The 23,930-nt window shown below is 49.2% G+C and overlaps 1 protein-coding gene across 1 annotated transcript in view; it reads right to left on the bottom strand.

Moving 5' to 3' along the window:
• Positions 1 to 23,930, bottom strand: part of WDR19 (WD repeat domain 19) — a 992,607-nt gene that overhangs the window by 347,882 nt on the left and 620,795 nt on the right. The gene's annotated exons all lie outside the window — the stretch shown is intronic.

Below are 23,930 nucleotides of genomic sequence, written 5' to 3' on the forward strand. Positions count from 1 at the left end.
TGCCATCACCTGGAGGTGTTCTATGACCGATTGGCAAGCACCCTTTGAACAGTCAGTCGTCAATGCAGTGGACACTGGTATGCCCAATTTTCGAAGATGTGCTGCAACCAATGCTATCACATTTCTGAACACCAGTGGAAGCATGGGAATGAAAATGCTCTTGGCCTAGCTTGCATCACAGGTAATGCCTGTGAGACTGCAGGACAGTAATATGAAAGCAAGCATCAAGCAAATCCAGCACTACAATCCAATCTCCTGGATCCAGAGTAGTTAGAAGTGGGCCAGAATCATCATCTTGATATTGTCCTCTTTCAGGAAGAAGTTGAGATGGCGAAGATCTAAAATTGGACAAAGGCTTCTGTCCTTCTTCGGCGCCAGGAAGTAAAGGTAATAACAACCGGGCCCTATTTCTGATGCAAGAACCCTATCCCTATCTATAGCTCCTTTGTCCAAAAGAGCCCTGATTTCTGCTGCAGAATAGACAAACAGTCCCCGTGAAAGCTAATATGATTTAGGTGGAATATGCGGCAGATCAGATAGGAAGGGCAGAGTTGCACCGTTTGGAGGATCACTTGCCAGATGTAATGCTCTGTCTCACTTGGAGGTAATAACTTATCCTGCCTTCTACTGGGTGCCATTGTGCCACCCAGGGCAAACTAAAGCGGCTTGGAGGCTGAAGAAGGAGAGACGGGGGACTAGGCAGTACCCTACCCTGTCCATGGTACCCTGAATCTTATTGACCGAATCCCTGACACCAACACTAAAAGCACTTGGGGGCTCTCTGCTGATATGGTGGGTCTTGATGTTTGTTTGTAAGCCATACCCCTTCTGAAGCCTCGAAAAGGGTGGAATGAATGGGGATACTGCTGCATGGGTGCAGAAAGGTGGAGGAAGTGCCCTGTGACCTTGCTTTCATTAAAGGTTTCCTGTGCTGGGTCTCTGTGTCCAAAGAGATAGGTTGGGTCAATGGCATATCTATTAATGACACGTGAACATCCCCTGAAAAACCTTATAATCTCATACAAATAGGGCACTGAAGGTTGTGCCAGTTTGTAGTGGAATTCATCAAGGACATCTGGAAGGATATTTCGGATCATGCCCCACAATGCATTTGAGTATAGTCCAAGGAAACTAGACTGGCTGAAGAAAACATACTTTTCCCTAGTGCCTCCGTAGGTTTTGATTCCCTAATGGGAGGCGTTGTAGAACTTCAGGCTTACCCTACTTGTAAGTGTGTGGACCACTAGGCTCTGAGGGATGGGATGCTACATGAGGGGAGCAATGTCACCTGCAGCAAAATTATGGAATCTGGCCCCTTGCATGTTTACCCACTGGCGAGAGCAAGGCTTGGCCCAAATGCCCTTAACATGCCTGTTAGGGCACCATTAAAAGGCAAAAGTGGTTCCGTCAAAGCCTGGCCAGGCTGCAGAACCTCTGTCAAGATATTAGTTTTGAGTTCAATACTGTACAGCTGCAAGAGTAAAACTTTGTCAGCATTCCTGATCACTACAGCAAGTGATGCTGATTCTTCTGTCAAAGGATGGAGGGAGAACACATCAGGGGAAGTGTCCAATACACTGGTCTCTTGTACATCTACAAGGAGTTTGTCATCATCACTATAGTGAGATGCATCATCTCCATTGTTATCACCCAGGTAATGTTGGTTGTGCTCGGAATAGGTTGTGGAGTGTTTATTGGCCACCCCTTGGTAATGGCACGGTTATGTCAGAGTCTGAATGAGGTTGTGTCGGGACTTGAGTGGAGCGCTATATCAGCTGAGGTCATGATGAATATGTTTCAGAGTCACACAAAACAATCTGGTTCTCCAGCAGCATTGGCATGACAGGAACCAGCGTGGAACGTGGAGCCAGAATCGAAGACGGGTTAGACGTTGGACCCAGACTCAGGCAGACCCTGCAGCAGGGTCAGGAGGCCCAGATGGCGCAGAGGACAGACCTGGCATGGGGCCAAGAGGAACGCCAGAACAGGCGGAAGGGTTGTCAAGTATGCACATGACTTCTTTGAAAGTCTCTGTTGCAAAATTGCTGACAGACCCATGAACTCATTGGGATAAGTTGGGGAATCTATTCCTCTGTAGGAGAGTAGGACCAAGACCAAAGGCACCTTTAATTCTGTGTGACGTCTTTGGTCTAGAGTAGCTGGTCAGGAGGAAGGGAATCCTGCTTTGTTTTTAACTTTTCTTTTTCTTCTACTTAGCTGAGGAATTAGGATATGTAGGTATTTCAGGGGATCAGTATCAAGAGAGGGAACAAGTGTGCACTAGACTTTGACCAGGACTTGTATGCTTTCCACCAGTGAACAGCAATGTAGAGTTTGGCTTCACAGTCCCATACCGCCTTCAGGTTCCTCTAGGGGAATTTGCAAACAAAGGCACAGAAAGAAAGGATCTGATGTCAGCTCGCAGGTGTGGTACACATATGAGTCTTCGATGCCACTTGCAGGATGGGACAAAACCAGCACGGAGCCGCATGATGCCACCTACCGGTATGTGGGAGCAATGCTCTGAAAAACATCCAGATCCAGTCTGGCACCTGGGGGCATTCATAAGGTGAGGAATGTGTGGTTAGAAGTAGTCATTAGAAGCAACTCCTAACCACAGATTTCATTTTAGAAACCCGGACTGCGTCAAAATCAAAGATAATTCCTATATTTCCAAGTCTGACCTCAGGCTGTAGAAGAGGCAAAAGATGCCTGGAGAGCTGAAAGGCACGAGAGAAGTTCTGCCTCTGTGATCAAATATCATTGTTTCTGTTTTTTGACATTGAGGTAAGTGTGTTGGAAGCCATCCAAGGTTTGATTTTTTTTAAGGGGTATCCAGAATTAGAAAAGGGTGATGTCCCCACTGTTGTCTAAATGCAATTACTCAATAGCTCTAATGATTTGCCTTATGGAAGGCAACCATGATTTTTGCTGCCAAGTTCTAGTAATAAGGTGTGTGCTTACTACTCGTGGGCTAGGTAATCAGATCTACATCATGTTCGTCACCTAACGCGGCTCCTTCCTTACCCAACCTGAGAGCCACTGCTGACTGCCTGGTGACTGTGAGATCCCTATATCTGGTGGCTTCTTGTGCATCAGTACACAGGACTCAGACCAATCTATTTTCTACATACAAACAGCTGACCACTTTCACTCTGTGCTCCCTTATTCTGAGCTGTTATCAGAAACTCACACAAGGTGTCAAGAGAGAAGGTTCTCCAGTACTGCAAGACCATGATAAATCACTGCTCCAAGCCAGTGAAATGACAGACAGGTCGGGGTGAAACCTTGGTGGTGTGGCTAACTGAGACAATGGCCACTGGTTAGTCTACCAATTGTTTTACTGAAGTCCTTAAAGCCATATATGACTCAAGAACTATTTTTCAAATGAAAATGAGCATGATGAACGTCAATTTGAATCTGCTGCTCTGTGATATTCAGAAGGTTTTGAGCCATGTCGCAGAAGTGGAATCAGCCTGGAGTTCAAATAGTCGAACCTAAAGCACTAGGTGGATAACCTGACTGGCTGAACACATTTCTTAAAATATAAATGTGAGGATGTTGAGGGACATCTATGATGCAATACGGTTCACTGGATGGGCTTATTTGAAGGAACTGAGGAACAGACTATAGAACTGTCGAGATTCACAGTGGAACATGCTCACAGGTGTCCTGCACTCCTCCCAGGACTTTACCACATTCTGTCACAGTAACACTACAGGGGATCACAGCTTAGCCCTGATTTTCCTGATTACATGCACGGTGTAAATTATCAACAAAAGTCTTTTACTTTGAAGTACATGCTGTTCTCCTGACTAAATTAAAACTGCACAGGGTGGACAGGCAAGGTTCTTTTCTTCTCCAGCAGCTCCCGAATATAGCATGGTAGGCTTTCACAGCCATAATCCAGAGCTATGTGTTGGTAATGAATGTGGGGGCTGTGGCTCCCATTATGTCTCCTTGGACAATCAAATCACTGGAATTGGATGATGTACTAGGTCATGAGACATAACTGTTCTGAATATGCATGAACAGAACAGTTTTGTCTCATGACCTAATACATCAGCCAATTCCACACGTCTGTTTCAATCAATCAATCAATCAGTACATTTATATAGCGCGCTACTCATCCGCGAGGGTCTCAAGGCGCTGGGGTGGGGGGTGCTGCTACTGCTAGAATAGCCAGGTCTTGAGGTGTTTCCTGAAGTTGAGATGGTCCTGTGTCAGTCGTAGGTGTGCGGGGAGGGAGTTCCATGTTTTGGCTGCCAGGTAGGAGAGCGATCTTTCTCCGGTGGTGGTTCTGCGTATCCGTGGGACGGTGGCGAGGGCGAGGTTGGCGGAGCGGAGCTGGCGGGTGGGGGTGTAGAACGAGAGGCGGCTGTTGAGGTATTCGGGGCCCATGTCGTGGAGCGCTTTGTGTGCGTGGGTGAGGAGCCTGAACGTGATACTCTTGCTGACGGGGAGCCAGTGCAGGTTTCTCAGGTGGGCGGATATGTGGCTGTGGCGAGGGATGTCGAGGATGAGTCGTGCAGAGGCGTTCTGTATGCGTTGGAGTCGTTTCTGAAGTTTGGCAGTGGTTCCTGCGTATAGCGCGTTTCCGTAGTCCAGTCGGCTGGTGACGAGGGCCTGGGTGACGGTCTTTCCGGTTTCGGTGGGGATCCACCTGAAGATTTTTCGGAGCATGCGCAGGGTGTTGAAGCAAGAGGATGAGACGGCGTTGACTTGCTTGGTCATTGTGAGGGAGGAGTCCAGGATGAATCCCAGGTTGCGTGCGTGGTTCGTGGGTGTCGGTGCGGTGCCCAGCGCTGTGGGCCACCAGGAGTCGTCCCAGGCGGATGGGGATTGTCCGAGGATGACAACTTCCGTTTTGTCTGAGTTCAGCTTCAGGCGACTGAGCTTCATCCATTCTGCGAGGTCTTTCATCCCTTCCTGGAGGTTGGTTTTGGCGGTGGCTGGGTCTTTGGTGAGGGAGAGTATCAGCTGGGTGTCGTCGGCGTAGAAGATGATGTTGATGTTGTGTCTGCGTGTGATGGCGGCGAGGGGGCTCATGTAGATATTGAAGAGGGTTGGGCTGAGCGAGGAGCCTTGGGGTACGCCGCAGATGATCTTGGTGGCCTCTGAGCGAAAGGAAGGGAGGCGGACTCTCTGGGTTCTATCAGAGAGGAACGAGGTGATCCAGTCCAGAGCCTTTCCTTGGATTCCAGTGTTGAAGAGGCGGGTTATTAGGGTGCGATGGCATACGGTGTCAAAGGCTGCCGAGAGGTCTAGGAGGATGAGAGCGGTTGTTTCTCCGTTGTCCTTCAGGGTCCTGATGTCATCGGTGGCTGCGATGAGGGCGGTCTCGGTGCTGTGGTTGGCTCGAAATCCGGACTGGGACGGGTCGAGCGAGTTGTTTGCCTCGAGGAATGCAGACAGCTGTTTATTGACGGTCTTCTCGATGACTTTAGCCGGGAAGGGCAGAAGAGAGATGGGGCGGAAGTTCTTGAGGTCTTTGGGGTCCGCTGTGGGTTTCTTCAGAAGGGCGTTGATTTCTGCGTGCTTCCAGCTCTCAGGGAAGGTGGCTGACGTGAAGGAGTTGTTTATGACGTTCCGGAGGTGGGGTGCGATGATGATGTTGGCTTTGTTGAAGATATGATGTGGGCATGGGTCAGAGGGGGTGCCAGAGTGGATGGTGTTCATGACGTAGGTGGTGTCTTCAGTGCTGATGGGGGTCCAGGCGCTGAGGGTGGTGGTGGGCGTCGTTGGTTCGGTGACTGGAGGCGATGTCTGGGGTCCGAAGCTGTCGTGTATGTCTGCGATCTTGCGATGGAAGTACGTGGCGAGGGAGTTGCAGAGGTGTTGTGACGGTGTGATGTCGTTGTTGTTGGCGCTGGGGTTGGAGAGCTCTTTGACGATGCTGAAGAGTTCCTTGCTGTTGTGGGTGTTGCTGTCGAGCCGCTTTTTGAACGATGACCTTTTGGTGGTGCGGATCAGCTGGTGGTGTTTGCGAGTGGCGTTCTTGAGGGCTGTCATGTTTTCTGTAGTCCGTTCGTGACGCCAGGTTTTTTCGAGGGTACGGCAGCATTTCTTTGATTCTTTGAGGGCGTCTGTGAACCATGAGGTTTTCCTGTTGCCAGTCATGCAAGTGGGTTTCTTCAGTGGGGCGAGGTCGTCGGCGCAGTTGGTGATCCACTGTGCGAGGTTGTGGGCTGCGTCGTTGGTGTCAGCGGTGTTTGCTGGCGGGTTCAGGCTCAGCGATGAGAGGAGCTGGTCTGTGGTGATTTTGCTCCAGCTTCTGCGGGGGATTTGTTGCGTACGGTGGTGGGATGTATTCTTTTGGAAGGTGAAGTGGATGCATCTGGGTTCGGTCCAGTGTAGTTTGGTGGAGTGGCTGAAGGAGACGTGGTTGCTAGCGGAGAAGATGGGGTCGAGCGTGTGGCCAGCGAGGTGGGTGGGGGTGTTCACCAGTTGCTTGAGTCCGAGGTCGTCGAGCAGGGTGGTGGTGTTGTTGTCGCTGTTGTTCTCCAGGTGGAAGTTCAGGTCCCCTAGGAGGATGTATTCTGGTGAGGCTAGGGCGTGCGGGCTGATGAAGTCGGTGATGGTTTCGCTGAATTGTGTGCGCGGGCCCGGGGGTCTGTAGATGAGCGTTCCTCTAAGGGTGGTCTTGGGGTTGGTGTGAATCTGGAAGTGTAGGTGTTCGGCGGCGGAGAGTGTATCTTCGGTGTTGGTCGTGATGTTGATGGTGTTCTTGTAGACGATGGCGATTCCTCCTCCGGTTTGGTTGATGCGGTCCTTCCGGGTGATCTTGTAGCCTTCCGGGATGGCTATGGCGATGTCGGGGCCGAGGAGGCGTTCATCCACGTTTCCGTGAGGAAGGCGACGTCTGGTGCTGTTGTGTCGAGGAGGTCCCAAAGTTCGATGGCGTGCTTGTGGATGGAGCGGGTGTTGAGGAGGATACATTTGAGGTGGTTGTTGTCGTTGCTTTGTCTGGCGGGCGGGGGGGAGGATCGGAGGCAGGTGAATTTGCAGGCTTGGCAGGTGAAGGGTCCATGGCTGCGCTTCGGAGTGGCTTGGTGGCAGGCGGGAGGTCGGCCGGTGTTGAGTGCGTTGAGGGCGGCGGTGTTGTATCTCAGTCGGGGTTCCTGGCGTCGGCTGGGACCAGGGGTTCTGGTGCTGGGCGCAGTCCAGGCGCGGACGGGCGCAGACGGGCATGACTTAAGCGCACCTTTGGCGCGCCCGCTGCGCGGCCTCCATATGAGGGGCAGAGGGAGGGAGGAGCAGGTGGGAGTGGGGCGGCCAATGGGAGTCAAGGGGCGGGGCCGCAGGGACGCAGCGGCGGGAAACAGCGGGGGAAACGGACGGACGGCGAGTGGACAGAGAGGGCACAGGGGAAAGGGCACAGAAAGCAAAAAGGGCACAGTGGGAGAGAGGGCACACAGGCAAGAGGGCACAAGGGACAAGTGGTACAGAAGGCAAAACTGGGGCACACGGTAACAAGGGCACAAAAAGGCAAAAGGACGCAAAAACACAGCAACAAGTCACTCAAGGGGAAGCAGCGAGCAGACATAGGCAGGAGAAGCAGCGGATCACGGTCACACAGGGGGCTGCATGGCAGTGAGGGGAGCGACCTGCCTGGTGAACAGGGTCACAATTTGTAGGAAGTGGCGAATGGGAAGTCTCTCCCTTTGGTTGCCCTGATTTACTCCACGACGGCCTTTGACACATTGGCTTGGGTCTACCTTAAAAAATAGTCTGGTTCACGGATTTTGGGACTTACATGTTGAAGCAGACCAGATTGTTATGCATGGATCCCTTGTCACAAGTCATATCAGGGTACTAACTTCAGACAAGTGGAAGGTATCCTTTTGTTGCCCACCCTGTTTGTGCTTCCCATGGAGCCACTTGCTAGTTCTATTAGATGTGAGGTGCACCAGAAAATCTCCTGAGGAGGCATGTAGCTCCGGATTTCACTTTAAGCTAATGTTATTTTGTGTACACCAAAGATTTACCTGTGGCATGCCAATCCTCGTAGAGAAGGTGGCTCGATCTGGGCTGCTCTAGTAACTCTGTGTAAATTGGGCCAAATCTGCTTGTTTCTGCTTTGAGACTAATTGCTCCATTATTGGGGCATTGATACTTTACATCATATGGGTGTACTATAAACACGAACAACTGATATTGGGTAACCTGACCAAGATGGTGAATGCACTTGGAGAATCTGTAAAATACAATCAATGTATCCCCCACTTGGGAACTTAGAGGGTGGTCCTGGCCAAGATGGTAGTTTTCACTAGGCTATAATATTACTTTCAGAGACTTCAATCATACTAAGGGTTTCTTTCGTCAAAGACTTAAATACTATACTTTCAGATCTAGTGTGAGTTTATTGTAGGAGTATAGGGATTCTTGTTAAGTTGTAACATATGCCAGATCAGGAAGGCATTAGTAACAGGATGTCTATTATCTGGAACCCTAACTACAGTTCAACACTCATTGGTTATCTGAGGCTACGACTGAGGAAAGTCTTTTGTTGCCTGGAAGTAAGTAGCTAGGACAAGATAGTATGCCAATGTAATGCCAGTGATTCCTATCTACCTGTGCTAATAGTGAAGGCTCAATATTTTTAGAACAGAGTAGAAGGCAGATTTCATGAGGATTGCTGAGCTGATCAGTATTCTAAAACTGATAGAGGCTGGGTTTCTGTTTATTTATATACTGAGGGTAAAGAACAAGTTACTTACCTTCGGTAACGCTTTTTCTGGTGGAAACAGTACCTGCCTGTGGATTCCTCACCTTGTGAATATCCCCTGCGCCAGCATTCCACTGAACTTTTTTCCCCAGCTCTCTACGCCGACGTGGACGACGTCATAATGCATCGGCTCTGCTCGCGACTCCGTATGACGTCACCGGAGCCATAAGAGAGCCACGTCGGCGTGATGACGTCAGTTCCACCCATTTTTTCCGTGCCCCCGAGGCGCACAGGTGGACCAACGACAGATTCAAAGTATACACAGTATACAATATACAATCAAATATACATAGTACATAAACAAAAGAAAAGCCAAATAAAACAAGCATTTCCTACCAATGTACCAGAAAGCATAACAACATCTCAAATAAGACATCTTTTAAGGTATACAAAGGTGGACAACGGGGAGGCGGGTGACCAGTGAGGAATCCACAGGCAGATACTGTATCCACCAGAAAAAGCGTTACCGAAGGTAAGTAACTTGTTCTTCTGATGGATACATCTGCCAGTGGATTCCTCACCTTGTGAATAGATTCCCACAGCAGTCCCCACTCCCAGAGGAGGGTGTCCACCTTCCTATACCAGAAAGTCTTGCAAGACAGAGCGCGCGAAGTGGCCCTCCCTCCTCATCTCAGAGTCCAAGCAATAATGCTTTGCGAAAGTATGGAGGGAGGCCCAAGTCACGGCTTTACAAATATCTGCCACAGGAACACCCCTGGCCAAAGCAGATGTAGATGATTTAGCTCTAGTTGAATGAGCCCTAATACCCTCAGGAGGAACCTTACCAGCCAGGGCATAGCAGATCTTGATGGCAAGGATGATCCATCTTGATAGAGTGCCCTTGTGCACCGCTCTTCCTTTGGAATGACCAACAAAACCCACGAAGAGCTGATCGTCCAGACGAAAGTCCTTTGTTCTGTCCAAGTAAAAGCTTACAGCTCTCTATGGGTCCAGGCGATGAAGTCTTTCCTCCTCTTTGGAGGGATGAGGAGGAGGATAAAAAACAGGGAGAGTAATAGACTGCCCCAAATGAAACGGAGTAACTACTTTAGGCAGGAAAGCAGCCCTGGTCCTAAGTACCATCCTTTCAGCATGTAATGTAAGAAAAGGGGGTTTAGAACTAAGAGCTTGAAGCTCCTTGCCGAGGTTATGGCTACAAGAAAGACCGTCTTAAGGGACAAAATCCTCAGAGGACAGCTATGAAGAGGCTCAAACGGGGACCCCATCAGAAAAGTTAAGACAAGATTAAGGTCCCACTGTGGCATTACAAAAGGAGTAGGAGGAAACATGTTTGTAAGGCCCTTGATAAACCTTAGTACAATCGGAGATTTAAATAATGAAGGTTGATCAGGAAGACATAGAAAAGCCAATAAGGCCGATAGATAGCCCTTGACCGTGGCCACAGCACAGCCCTGCTGAGCCAGGGAAAGAGCAAACTGAAGCACATCAGAAAGATGGGCTTTTAAAGGGTCAATGGATCTCTCTCCACACCACTTAACAAACTTAGACCACTTATATGAGTAAACAGACTTGGTGGAGTGTCGCCTGGCCGATAAAATAACATCCACCACATCAGGCGTGAGAGAGAAGGAATTCAGGTTGCCCCGTTCAATCTCCAGGCATGAAGGTGTAAGCTCTGGAGGTGGGGGTGTAGAACCTGCCTCTCCGACTGCAAGAGGAGGTCTGCCCTCAGAGGGAGACGGAGCGGAGGGCACGAGGGGAGGTGTAGAAGATCTGTATACCACATCCTTCTTGGCCAATCCGGGGCGACCAAAATAACTTGGGCCCGGTCTTGGCGAATCTTCCTCAGAACCAGAGTCAATCAAGGGTATGGGAGGAAACGCGTAAAGGAGTTGTGAGCCCCAACTCAACTGAAACGCGTCCCCCAACACCCTCTGCATCGGATACTGGAGACTGCAAAACGATGGGCAGTGTGCGTTCTCGCGGGTGGCGAACAGGTTCACCCGAGGGGTTCCCCACGGCCGAAAGACGTAACGAACCACCTCCGGATGGAGCCTCCACTCGTGATCGGCAGAGAACTGCTGACTGAGACTGTCCGCACGTACGTTCAGCACCCCGGCCAGATGATTTGCCAACAGACAAATCTGATGGTCCTCAGCCCAGGACCAGAGACGCAGGGACAATGCAACCCCACTCCTCCCTGCTTGTTGACATACCACATCGCGGTAGTGTTGTCCGTCAGGACTTGAACCGACTGACCGCGAAGGGAAGGGAGGAAGGCCACGCTGAATGAGAGTGTGTGCTAGCGCTTCTACTTTCGCTTTTAATCTGTGCACCACTGTTACTTTTGCTTGAGGGCAGAGACACTCGATTTTAGAGTTAGCGCTCACACGTAGCAGAGGTATTTTAAACTTTTAACCATTCTACCTGTTTTAATCATTTTACCTGTTTGCCGCTTTTACTGTGTTTACTGTGTGTTGGGGGGCGGATGACTAGCTTTTAACTGCAAGTTAGCTCTCTCAATGTAATCAGTAACATATACGGCTCCTTACCGCGAAGATCTGTGCCATTCTCCCCATTCCCACGCTTCTCGCACCACGCAGCTGCTCCGCCCGCCCCGGTCCATCACGGCCTGTGCCGATTGTGTGGAGGGCGCGGCCGAGCAGACTGACGTATTTCCGGGTGGGAGGAAGGGGAGGAGTTCGAAATTAACTCCTCTACTTAAACTGATGATTAGGCGACCGCGCAGCGGACGCGCGCAGCGGGCGCGCCGAAGGCGCGCCAAAGGCAAGCCCGTCTGCGCCCGTCCGCGCCAGACCGGGTCCAGGGGCCGGCCATGCTGCCCATGTCATCACTTATACCCCGGACGCTCTTAGAGCACTACAGCGACCCTCTCTTACCCTAAGTCCTACTATTGTTAGGCGTCTGAACACTGTGGGCATCAATTGCCTAGCTCTTTCCAACTGCGCTGAGACAAAGCCCCCTGCTCACGCCAACCATAGCGTGACCTCCCTCAGGGTATTATATTTGAATACTCGGTCCCTGGTGAGCCATCAGTCTGACATCTTCATCCTGCTCACCAATGAAAAGCCGGACATTCTCCTTCTGACGGAAACCTGGCTCACTGCCGAGTCACTTCCTGATATCCTTGCGGCTCTCCCCCCAGATTATTATATTCTTCACGCGGACCGACTGGGAGACCGCTCGGGTGGTGGAGTAGCCGCCATCATATCTAAACGCCTCAACGCTCTCTCCTCCTCCTCCCTCCCCATACCGGAGGTGGATAATCTGCTACTCAGCATGGGAACTGACTCAGGTGCCCTCACATTGCTCCTCCTTTACCGGCCACCACACCCCATGAGCACCTTTGCCACTATGCTGAGCAAACATCTGACCTCCATCTTGACACATCATGCTAGCTTCGCACTTGTTGGCGACCTCAATTACTGGTACAACGACCCTAATGCCGGCTCTCACGCCTCTGAACTGTTTGAAATGCTTCATAGTCTGAACCTGACGCAACAGATCCTTTGCCCTACCCATCTTAAGGGCCACATCCTGGACCAGATTTGGTCACACAACCTAGTGCTGTCTCAGCCTATTGTTTCTCCCGTTGTCTGGTCAGACCACTCCTTAGTCGACACGATTATTACCCTCCCTGGCAGTCTCCCGGCCCCTCGTATGGCTGGCGGGCTCTCTCGAAAATGGAGCACACTGGACTCCCAGGCCTTTCTCACGACCCTAGCAGACACCAGCCCAGCCCGGGATCTTACAGCCTGCCATGATATCGACACATTAGACAACAACATCACTAATTGGCTGAAGTCGGCCAGCGATCTATTCGCCCCGCTGACGCGATTCCCCCCCACTAAGCATGCCTCCTCTCATAGATGGTATACGCACGACCTTAAATTACATAAACTAAAAGTACGCCAACAGGAACGTATCTGGAGGCAAACTTACTCCGACGCAGCTAGATTACTCTACCTTAGTGCTCGTAGAGAATACAAAGCAGCCATTACTTTAGCCAAATCAGTCCACTTCTCGGACAGGCTCTCCTCTGCAGCTAACAAATCCAAGGAAGTGTTCAAAATTATGAATGAGCTTACCACCGATGACAGAACCCTTCCTGCTCAGACCCCTTCTCAAGAAACTTGTGATGCCCTCAACCTTTTCTTTATCGAAAAGATTAAAAAAATCAAAGACTCAATCCACTCTCCTCCCCAGCCATCCCTCCAGGTTTCCATGCCTGATAACCACCTGGTCATCACGACGCTTCCTGTTCTTAACGCTGACTCATTGGCTCGACTCGCTACTAGAGTCAAATCTGGCTCTCCTAGTGATTGTTGTCCACCCTCAGTCATGCGAGACATCTGTCTTAAATTACCAGATCACATCCTCCCTTTGTTGAACAGCTCCCTCAACAGCGGCTCTGTCCCTGCATCTTTTAAGGAGGCAATCTTGGTGCCCCTTTTAAAAAAACCTGGAGCAGATCCGGGAGAACTCTCTAATTATCGTCCCATTTCCCTCCTCCCCTACCTCTCAAAGTTATTGGAGGCCCACGTTACTCAACTTCTGTCACACTTTATTGAGTCCTCTGGCTTCCTTGAGCCCAATTAAGCTGGATTCAGACCCGCCCATTCGACCGAGGCGGTCATTCTCGCAGTCTTGAATACTCTAAGAAGTAATGCGGACGCTGGTTCTCCTCAAGCCTTGGTGCTCCTGGACTTGTCCGCCGCGTTTGACACGGTGGACCATAACATCCTCCTCCGCCGTGTTGCACAGGCGGGCATCCAGGGCACCGCCCTTAATTGGATCATGTCCTTTTTAACCGGCAGAACTCAGGCCGTACGCCTAGGCCCTTACACAGCCGGGAGAACTGCAACTACTTGTGGAGTCCCCCAAGGCTCCTCCATTTCGCCGTTGCTGTTCAACCTTTACCTTCGCCCACTCATTCAGTCACTCAGGAACTGGGATATCACGGTGTACAACTACGCCGACGACCTGCAAATCATCTTCCCACTGAACTCCCCTAATGCTGTTACTACCTTCCAGTCTGTCATGATCCACATTTTGGAATGGATGAATATTAATCAATTAAAGCTGAACCCGGGGAAGACTGAACTACTTCTCCCTGGTTCCAGTCCTGGTCACTGGGGCCCTCAGTTCTGGCCCACTGAATTGGGCCCTCTTCCGGTCCCGCTGAAAACAGAGAAAAGTCTCGGCGTGATAATCGATGCTGAACTTTCTCTAAAAGCCCAAGTGGGGGCTGTCATTTCCTCCTCTATGCACCAGCTCAGGAAGATCCGTAAGATCAGCCACCTACTTTCATCCCCTGCATTAATCCAGGTCGTCATCTCCCTGGTCCTGTCCCGCCTGGATTTTTCCAACTCCATCTATCATGGTCTTCCTCAGTGTCTTTTGCATCGCCTTCAGGTTGTCCAGAACCAGGCGGCCCGTCTTATCTATAAAATCCCCAGGTGGCAGTCGGCTAAACCACTACTACAGCGACTCCACTGGCTGCCAATCGGCCAAAGGGCAGCCTTCAAGATGGCGTGCATCATCTACAAAGCACTTCACTGCACTAGCCCTGCCTTCTTGCAATCCTCAGTCACGGCATACCAGCCATCACGTAATCTACGTTCTGCCCACCTCCACTTACTGACTGTTCCCAGAGTCAAAACTAAAAAGTTCGGTGCCCGCTCCTTCGCCCTTCTGGCCCCTTCCCTCTGGAATTCATTATCTCTCCCCATCAAATCTAGTCCCTCCCTCCTCGACTTCAGAAAACTGTTAAAGACTTCCCTCTTCCCCCCTCCTTGCTAACCTGCCTATTGCTGTCTGTCACTCTGCCGCTGCTCTCACTCTTCTGTCATTAGCGCCAGGAAACCATTGGTGTCAGTGCGCTTTACAAGCTTCATTTAACATAACATAACAGCGCCGGCAATTCCAGAAGGTTGATGTGAAGCAACCTTTCCTCTGGAGACCAAAGACCCTTGATCTCCAGATCCCCCAGATGCGCACCCCACCCTAAAGTGGACGCATCCGTTATCACGGTGGCCACCGATGGAGGTAGATGGAAGGGCTTTCCTTGGGACAGATTGCCCTCCACGCTCCACCAAGATAGATCCGCTGCAGCTTCTCTGGAGATCCTGATCGACTCCCTGAGATCTCCGTTGTGCTGATACCACTGCCTGCGGAGGCACCACTGGAGCGCCCTCATGTGCCAGCGTGCATGGCTGACCAACAGAATGCAGGAGGCAAACAGACCGAGCAGGCGAAGGACCTTCAGAACTGGAACAACCGCTCCATAGTGGAATAAAGGGACCATCTCCTGAATGTCGAGAATTCTTTGAGGAGGAGGAAATGCTCGACACACAGTAGTGTCCAGTACTGCCCCTATGAACAGGTTGCGTTGAGAGGGCACCAGGTGAGATTTGGGCACATTGATCGAAAAACCCAAGTCGTATAACAGTCGAGATGTTACCTGCAGATGATGTTGCACCATCTCTGGGGACTCTGCCTTCAGAAGCCAGTCGTCCATGTAGGGGAAAACCGGAATCCCAGACCTCCTGAGATGGGCTGCCACCACTGCCATCACCTTCGTGAAGACTCGAGGTGCGGTAGTAAGACCAAACGGGAGGACCGCAAACAGGTAGTGTTGCGACCCAACCGTAAAACGGAGATACTTCCTGTGCGACTTCAGGATTGGGACATGGAAGTACGCGTCCTGCAAGTCGAGCGACACCATCCAGTCTCCTTGCTCCAACGCTTGAAGAACCTGCGCAAGGGTCAGTATCTTGAATTTTTCCTGTTTCAGGTAAAAGTTCAAGACACTGAGGTCCAGTGTCGGACGCAATCTGCCGTCCTTCTTGGGGATCAGGAAATACCGGGAGTAACATCCCTGACCCCTTTCCTGCTCTGGAACCACCTCTATCGCACCCTTTTGAAGCAAAGCCAACACCTCCTTCTGTAGAAGAAGTAGATGGTCTTCTGAGCAATAACCCTGGCAAGGAGGGTAAGGGGGAGGAAACTCCCGAAAGGGAAGGGCGTACCCAGTCTCCACGAGGTTTAAAACCCAAAGTTCGGTTGTAACAGATCTCCAACCTCGCAGAAAGTGGGACACCCGACCCCCCACAGGTCTTACATGTTCCAGGATGGGGGATCTAGGGCTGCTTCCCTGAAGCCTCATTGGGAGCAGAGGTGGTAGAAGATGAAGAGGGGTTGCGGCCAGAACCTCTCCGACCTCTTTGTCTCCCTCTATAGGACATATAGAGGGGATTCTGCTGCTGCTGTTGCTGCTGCTGCTGAGGCTGCCGGAAGGAGCGAAATGAAGATCTGCCAAAGCCTCTGTACTTCTTAAGCCCAAATCCTTTAGCAGGAGCCTGCAGACCTAAAGACTTCGCCGTCACCCTGCTGTCTTTAAACCTCTGCAAGGCGGAATCAGCCTTTTCACCAACAAGCCTCTGTCCGTCAAATGGCAAATCCACCAATGTGGCCTGAACGTCCATAGAGAAGCCAGACAAACGAAGCCACGCTTGCCTCCTAGTGGCTATAGATGACCCCATAATCCTTGCCACCGAGTCAGCCGTATCAAGCCCCGACTGAATCACCTGCCTTGCAGCAGCCTGAGTGTCTGTGACCACTTCCATAAAGGACGCCTTATCACCTTCCGGCAACTTAGGGGCTAACGATTTCATTGAGTCCATAAGAGCATGAACATAGCGCCCTAGCAAACAGGTGGCATTAGTGGACTTAAGCGCCATGCTCCCAGACGAAAAGGTCTTTTTAGCCACCTGATCCGCCTTCTTAGACTCCCAGGAGTCTGAGGAAAAGCCCCTGAAGCATGCTTCGAGCATGACGCCTGAACCACCAGACTTTCTGGAGAAGGGTGTGAAGATAGAAAACCTGTATCGCCACCCTATATCTTCTCGCCACCTGTCTGGAGACTGCCGGCGAAGAGAATGGCTTACGCCAGACGTCCATAACTGGCTCCAAAATAGCCTCATTAAAGGGTAGCAAAGGCTCACTGGTCGAGGTAGGCGAGTGTAACACCTCCGTCAGAAGGTTAGGCTTATACTCCGCAGAGGGCAACTGCAAGTCCAGCAACTCTGCGGCCTTCTTTATCACAAGATGGTAAGGAGCCAGCTCCTGTGGTGGAGAAGACCTAGAGGAAGAATGCTCCCACTCCGGAGTCGTATCCAGGCCACTAGCTTCCTGAATCCCTTCAAATTCATCGGAAGATGTATCCACCTCACCTTCCTCCACTTCCACTCTATAACGCTCCTCCTCTAAGACCCTCTGGGCCTCCCTCCTTGAACGGATCCGAGGAGCCGGCGTCGGCGGTGCCGTACGCGTAGTCGGTGGAACCGTACGTGGAGCCGGTGGTGTCGGGGTCGGCGGCGCCGGAGTCGGCGACGCCGGACGCGGTGCCGAGGGAGTCAGCAACGGCGTCGATGAAGGCTCCGAAGAAGGTCGATCCAATCGAAGCAGAGATGGATCCCCAGACGCTGCCGGAAACTGCCACGAAGGCGCCATCGGCAGAAAGGGCATAAACGGGGCCTGAGCATAATGCTGCGGCACTCCCAGAGTATAAGCCATAGGACCCACGGGACCAGTAGGTGCGCCGGATAGGAAGGCAGCCCGTTGGAAAATCCCATACATCGCATTTAAAAAATGCGTCGAATCCGCACCCGGAGTCGGGAACTGCGGATAAGGGAATAATCCCGGATCCGGTTGCGGAGTACCTGGCACCGGAGCCGCAGTGTCCTCAACAGGCGTCGCAGGATCATCCGGCACTGGAGAAGGCTCTTTCTCTTGCTCTTGCTCGGCCTCCGAAGCCGAAGACTCCACTGGAACCGGTGACTGCGCCGGTGACTGCGCCGGTGACTGCGCCGGTGACTGCGCCGGAGCCGGGGACCGCGCCGGAGTCCGCTTCGCCGAAGGAGATTCCTCTGGAGACTTAGACGGAGAAGGAGACACATCCTTACTTCGACGTCGAGGCGAAGTCGACCTCGACGCCTTGCTCTTCGAAGACCGGCGCCGAGAGTAATGCTTCCTCTTCTTATGATGCTTCTTCGACTTCGAAGAATGTGAAGTCGACGACTCCGGTCTCGATCTTTCCTTCTTCCTACCTCTCTTCTCCTTCTTAGCCTTGGCCATGAAGAGCTTCGCCTCCCTTTCTTTCAAGGCCTTGGGATTAATCCTCCTACAGCTGGAACAATTTTCCACGTCGTGGTCGGATGAAAGGCACCACAAGCAATCTTCATGGGGGTCTGTCATTGACATGTGGCCCCCACATTCCCTACAGGGTTTAAAACCCGACTTCCTAGTCGAAGACATACGAATTTACTCCAACAGTAACCACTAAACGACTACAAAGTAGCCGGTGAGTGCTGGAAAAACCGTTGCGCGTTGACGGCGCGGAAAAAAGGGAACTGACGTCATCACGCCGACGTGGCTCTCTTATGGCTCCGGTGACGCCATACGGAGTCGCGAGCGGAGCCGATGCATTATGACGTCGTCCAAGTCGGCGTAGAGAGCTGGGGTAAAAAGTTCCGTGGAATGCTGGCGCAGGGGATATTCACAAGGTGAGGAATCCACTGGCAGATGTATCCATCAGAAATAAACCTTCCCAGAGGTTAGGAACAGATTTCAGATACTGGGGCAATGCTAGACACACAGGCATAGTATATATGCAACAAATGCAGCGGGGCTTACTTGAAAATTAGTCTTTGAAGACCTGGAAATCAGTCATCGAAGACCAGGAAAAGCATAGAGTGCTCTATATACTGGATGACTAGGGTTGTCGCTGAGGGAGGGGTCTCTGATTTACTGTACTTTACAGAAGAAACAGGATAATACTCTGGAGAGAATTCATATACAATGGCCCAGAGACCTTAACAAGAGCATTTGTGATGTAGATTGGAGCTGCTTAAATACATTTATTTCAATTAATTCCACTGCAACCCTCTTAACCCATGTCTGGTTCTGGTGCTGTAGACAGATGCACCATCAGGAGAGGATGAGAAGCCTTCCTAACCCCTGCCCGCCAGCATATCAGACTCAACAATAAAGGACCCCCCAAGGATATGTAAAACAGCTGTGATACAAAGAGACTGAAATGAGACAAGGGCAAAAATCAGTATGATGTCCACTTTGAGTCTATGTTCTAATTAATACACCCCCCTGCCCCACTGCCAGACTTCTCAGTGAACTACCTGATCCAAAATGTATTAGTGTTGATAATCTGAACCCAGCAGCAACTTCAGAGAAATGGTGACCTATATTGCCTGGAGAATCCTAAGAAGTGGCAACAGGTACAAAATAGTGGAGTTATTCAAAGGGAACACCCAAGTATAGCTTCAGTGGATCAGGAGTGAATGAGTCAACATAGGAGAAAGGATGAGAAAGGTGTAAAGCAGAGCGGACTTGGAACCAAGGGAACGCTCCTTCTGGAGTGAGGAGAATAAGGCAGGACCTTGAACATGATCAATCCAAAGTCTAAATGCCTAAGCAGCCAAGGTGGGAAAGCAGCAGCAGGTCTGTCCAAAAATGTGCAGTCTTTGTAAGTTAAATGTAGTACAGAGGAAATTACTGAACACTGTTATTTTGTGGCTGTGCCTTCATACAGGCTTTCCCTGATTACTAATTAGTGTTAGGTGCACTAGAGTGACCTGCACTACAAAGGCAGAGCTTACTTGCCAGCAGGTTCCAGCTCCTTGCATGATGTCTGTTTCCTGGAGCCAGGTGCAGCATGTCCTGTCACCCTCCACACTAGACACAGTGTCCATGGTGCTTTTCCCCACTACTGCAGTCCCCTGATGCCAACACTCACCTATGACCAGGCTGTTTGGATGTATGGGTACACAATGGTTGCAATGGTGTGGGGGAGGGTTGATAGTGGGACAGTGTAAAAGCACTCAATCCTAAAAGTTTGCCTTGTGGTGTGGCATTGCCCGGTTATCACGATCTATTGGACCAACATGTTACACAACCTTAAACGTGCGATCTGCTGGGAGGTGTTTCATACAATTAAACAATGCGTATTAGGCCTCCTCCCCAATAACCCAAAGAAAAAGTGGAGCAGACTCTTCACAGTACTGGGGCTTATATATGTATAACGATAAACTGGCACAGCCCTAAGCCCCCTGAGCAGAGAGACTGGAGCAGGGATCTACTGGAATGAGCTGGGGCAGAAGAAGCTCATATGCGGAAAACCCATAGAGACAAGAAGGTTGTAGATGATTTACTCTCCTGGGGAGTTATGACACAGGCATTACTGTAGCCTCCCGGAGGTATTCACCTGGAACAGATTGAACGGGTGGAATATGGGGAGGACAGGTTGGGGGGTCATGAAGTTGCCAGCCAATACCCATGGGACATTCAAAATATATGCTCTGTGCACACGGCCTAAGCCGAGGGTTAAGGATATTCCATTAAAAGAAGTCTGGTAGGCGATTGGAGGAGGTGTGGGGGGTAAATGGGTGGGGGATGCAGTTGGATATACAAATCTTTATATTTGTTCATTTTGCGTCTGCTGTGCTTTATGAAACAGTGCTGTTCTGTATCATTCTTTTCTGCTTTACTCCCCCTAGTTAAAGGACAATGGAGATGTACCACATGTTTATACCGTGGACTGAACCTGTACCAGAGGGCTGGGTAACGGCTCTATACCACGAGGGGAGGCAGAGGGTATGGCTATTTTGAAAGTATGCTGAGATGTTAAATGTAAAGATACTGTACTACGGCACTGACGTACAGTAACATCCAACAATGATTGTTGCTTTTTGTTCCTTATAATGACAATAAAGAAATATATATTTTTTAAATACGAAATGTTTTTTTCCTCCCACTGGACGTGCAACAGCACTTAATCCTAACAGTCTGCTCCTTCCCTCCAAGTCATCCCCTCCTCCTCAATGATCTAGGGGCCTCTGACTGCAATTTATAATAGGCATTAACCAGAAGAGGAGCATGAACATGTTTTTCTGCAATCCAAAATTGTTTTTCTGGCCCATATCCAATCCAAGCTACCAAAAACTGCATACCTCTACCCAGACGTCTGGCATGACAACTGGTCAAGTTATTCTACTTGTACTAGAGGGGGCTTATCACTGGGGCGTAAAAAGCGATCATTTTCGAATATAGGCTATAAAATATACAGATTGATACCAGATGGTACTTAAGGTGTGAAGGTAAAGTCAACCGTTCTGCAACACAGAAGATAATTTATTCCAATTTGAATAGGTTTATTTATTCAGGTTTTAGCAAGGAAGAGACTTCTAACAGTTTTAGATTGTGGTTAACAACAAAACAAATTGTTCAGGGATGGGGGCCAGTGCATTTTCCTAATGAGTGTTAGAGCATTGCTTGGCATCTTCTTTAGACTTTTGAAACAAGGAAATTAGTGGCTGTACTAAATCACTGGTGTTTAGAACAGGAGGCGGAAAACACAATGATACTGGCATTATAAATGGATGATATGCATAAGACCCAAAGAAGGGGAAACTCCACAAGCTGAATGAGTAGGTTTGATCAGTGCAAACTCAGCCACTGGTAGTAGATCAATCCACGTATGGTCCTGTTGAGTACAAAAACCAATGGAGATATTGCTCCCCTGACTGAATGGTTATTTTTTTATTGTCAGTTGCTAAGAATGATAAGCAGATAAATAACATAACTGGATTACAAGCAGTCTGTGGATCTCTGTCCAGGACCTAGAGAGGAATTGGGTTTCTTGAACAGACACCATTTTGACTAGTAATCCATGGGAAGAGAAGACGTAAGACTGAGCAAGAGTCCTGGCAGAAGGGCCATCTGTGGTATGAAATGGGCCATCTTAGTGGAGGGATCTATCACAGTCCGGATGGTGGTGCATCCTTCTTGCAAAGGAAGGTCTATGATAAAAATCCTTGAAGCAGGTATAACAGTGATATGTGGTATCGGTAGAGACGGAAACCACCCTTAAGATCTTTGGGTCATGGTTTTTGACCAGGCACAAACCATACAATTGTTTAAATAATGCTTTACACCTTTTGTCAGGGTTTCCCATCAGGCATAAGGAATGATAAACAAATGGGTTTTGTGTATAATAAAATGCCCAGCACTGTCTTCGTTCAAGCAGCTGGTGTTGGCATTCCAGGTTAGGGAGCCATGCCTCATCCTCAAGAAAGTAGACCCTGTCATGGCCAGTATGGGAGGCATGTTAGTTCTGAAAAGCTGGTCCATTCATATTCTGATGGGCTTGCAGAAGTTATTTTTCAAAGTTCTCAACAGGGCTTCTGCATAATGTTAAAGACCTTATCAGGTGAAATGAATGGAATTCCTTCTATTTCATCTTCCATTTCTTCCATCTGGATCCATGACAAGGTATTCACTTTGGTGTTCTATGAAACTGGTTTCATATGTGACTATGAAGTCAAAGTAAGAAAATAAGTAACTCTAACTGGACCGTAATTGATTGCAAGTTTGGACTGTATTCAGGAATTCAAGAATCTTATGGTCCGTAAAAACAATGATGGGAAGATGTGTGCCCACCAGATAATGCCTCCAAGTCCATCAATGCCTTTTTGATAGCTTGAAGTTATTTCTTTAATTTTGAGCAGTTCTTGTCAGAAGTGATTAACTGTTGTGACAGAAAAACAATGGTATGTAGCAGACCTGTAGTCAAGTTCCTCTGTGAAAGGACTTCTCCAACTATACTATTGGAGTCACCCTCGTGCACTGTATAGCAGGGCTCCAAAAATCCACACGCATTTGTGAGCCAGATGAAATTAGGGCGAGCTATTTTTAGGTCCTACACGCCCTTTCTGGCGAGTAGGAAGACAAACTGACTTTTGAGCTTTGTCTTTGAAAGCAGAGCAAATATGACAAGATAGCAAGATTTAAAGGCCTCTTTATAAAAAGGCCTTTAAATCTTGTTAACTTGTCACATTTGCTCACAGAGGTCAAGTGCATTACAGTTAGGTTGAGTCGATTTTTTAAGTTACTAGGCCTGCAGGTCTAGTGATTTTGTAATTTTTCGAGCCATGTATAGGATTTTTCAGGATCCAGATGCTTTTAGATGGGGGCTGTAGTAAAACACTCACTAAAAGTATGAAAGGCAGATTGATAAGAAGAGGACCTGAGATAAGACTGCATCTTTCAAATGAGCTGATTTAAATGAAGGATCAAATGTGACTAGCCATCAAAATTGGCAATAATGCATTTTAGTTTGGATTAAGAAGGACAACATAACCTTCCCAAAACAAACTTCAAATGGGCCACATGGAGGTCTACAGAGTGAAAGAAAAAAAATTAATTATAATCTGAATAGATCATCACATATTAACCCAAAATGTTCTGAAACATATTGTTTAAAAAGTTTGTGAATGCAGCAGGGGAATATGTACAGCTGGTGGTGATGTGGAATGCCAGATAAACCACTAGTCCAAATTTCCCTCAATGTATTTCTGCATTATCCAATTTTCATTTTTCTGTGATAGCGTATGCTCTCCCATAGGAAAGGGAAGCTCCTGAAACAAGATCTACTATGCAATCATTTTCCCTAGCAGAAGTCATGGTGTTGTTCTTCTTTGGCATCAAAGACATCGAGGTATGGAGAATACTCAGATGGAATATTACCTAACGCAACAAAATGTTACTTACAAGAAGGAGTAGTTTTGCAGCTTGAGGAGTTTTCTGGATTCACACGCTGTACTTTTTTTCTGCCATCTAGTGGTTGGGTCCTTGTTCTTTTTGGGGTTTTTTGTGGGTGTCGTTGACCACCATTTGGTGGCAGGTGCATCCCTTGTGTTGACGGAAAATCCTGTGCATGGTCGCAATCTTCAGATATTTTTATTCTTCTTCAATATTGTTTTTCCCACCTGTTTGCTTCATCTCCCATTCCTGGGTAGGTCGCATATAAATCTAGAAAACTCTTCAATCTTCAAAACTACTCCCACTGGTAAGTAACCATTTTGTTTTGCAGCATAAATACATTTCTGGATTCACATGCTGTGCATTAGATTGTGTAGCGGTATCCTGTTCCCTGGGTTGGTTGGGTTGAAATGTGGTTGTGTTGGCATACAGATGTTGTAGTACCTTCTGTCCAACCTGTGCCTCCTTGTTCATTTGGATGTCCAGGCAGTAGTGTATTGTGAAGTTGTGTTGTGATTACCAGGTTGCTGCCATCCAGATTTCGTCAATGGGTACGTTATTTAGGACTGCCAGTGTTGCACCCTTCTTCCTGGTTGAGTGTGCT

The sequence above is a fragment of the Triturus cristatus genome, chromosome 2_2 (genome assembly GCF_964204655.1).
Source record: "Triturus cristatus chromosome 2_2, aTriCri1.1, whole genome shotgun sequence".
Lineage (NCBI taxonomy): Eukaryota > Metazoa > Chordata > Amphibia > Caudata > Salamandridae > Triturus > Triturus cristatus.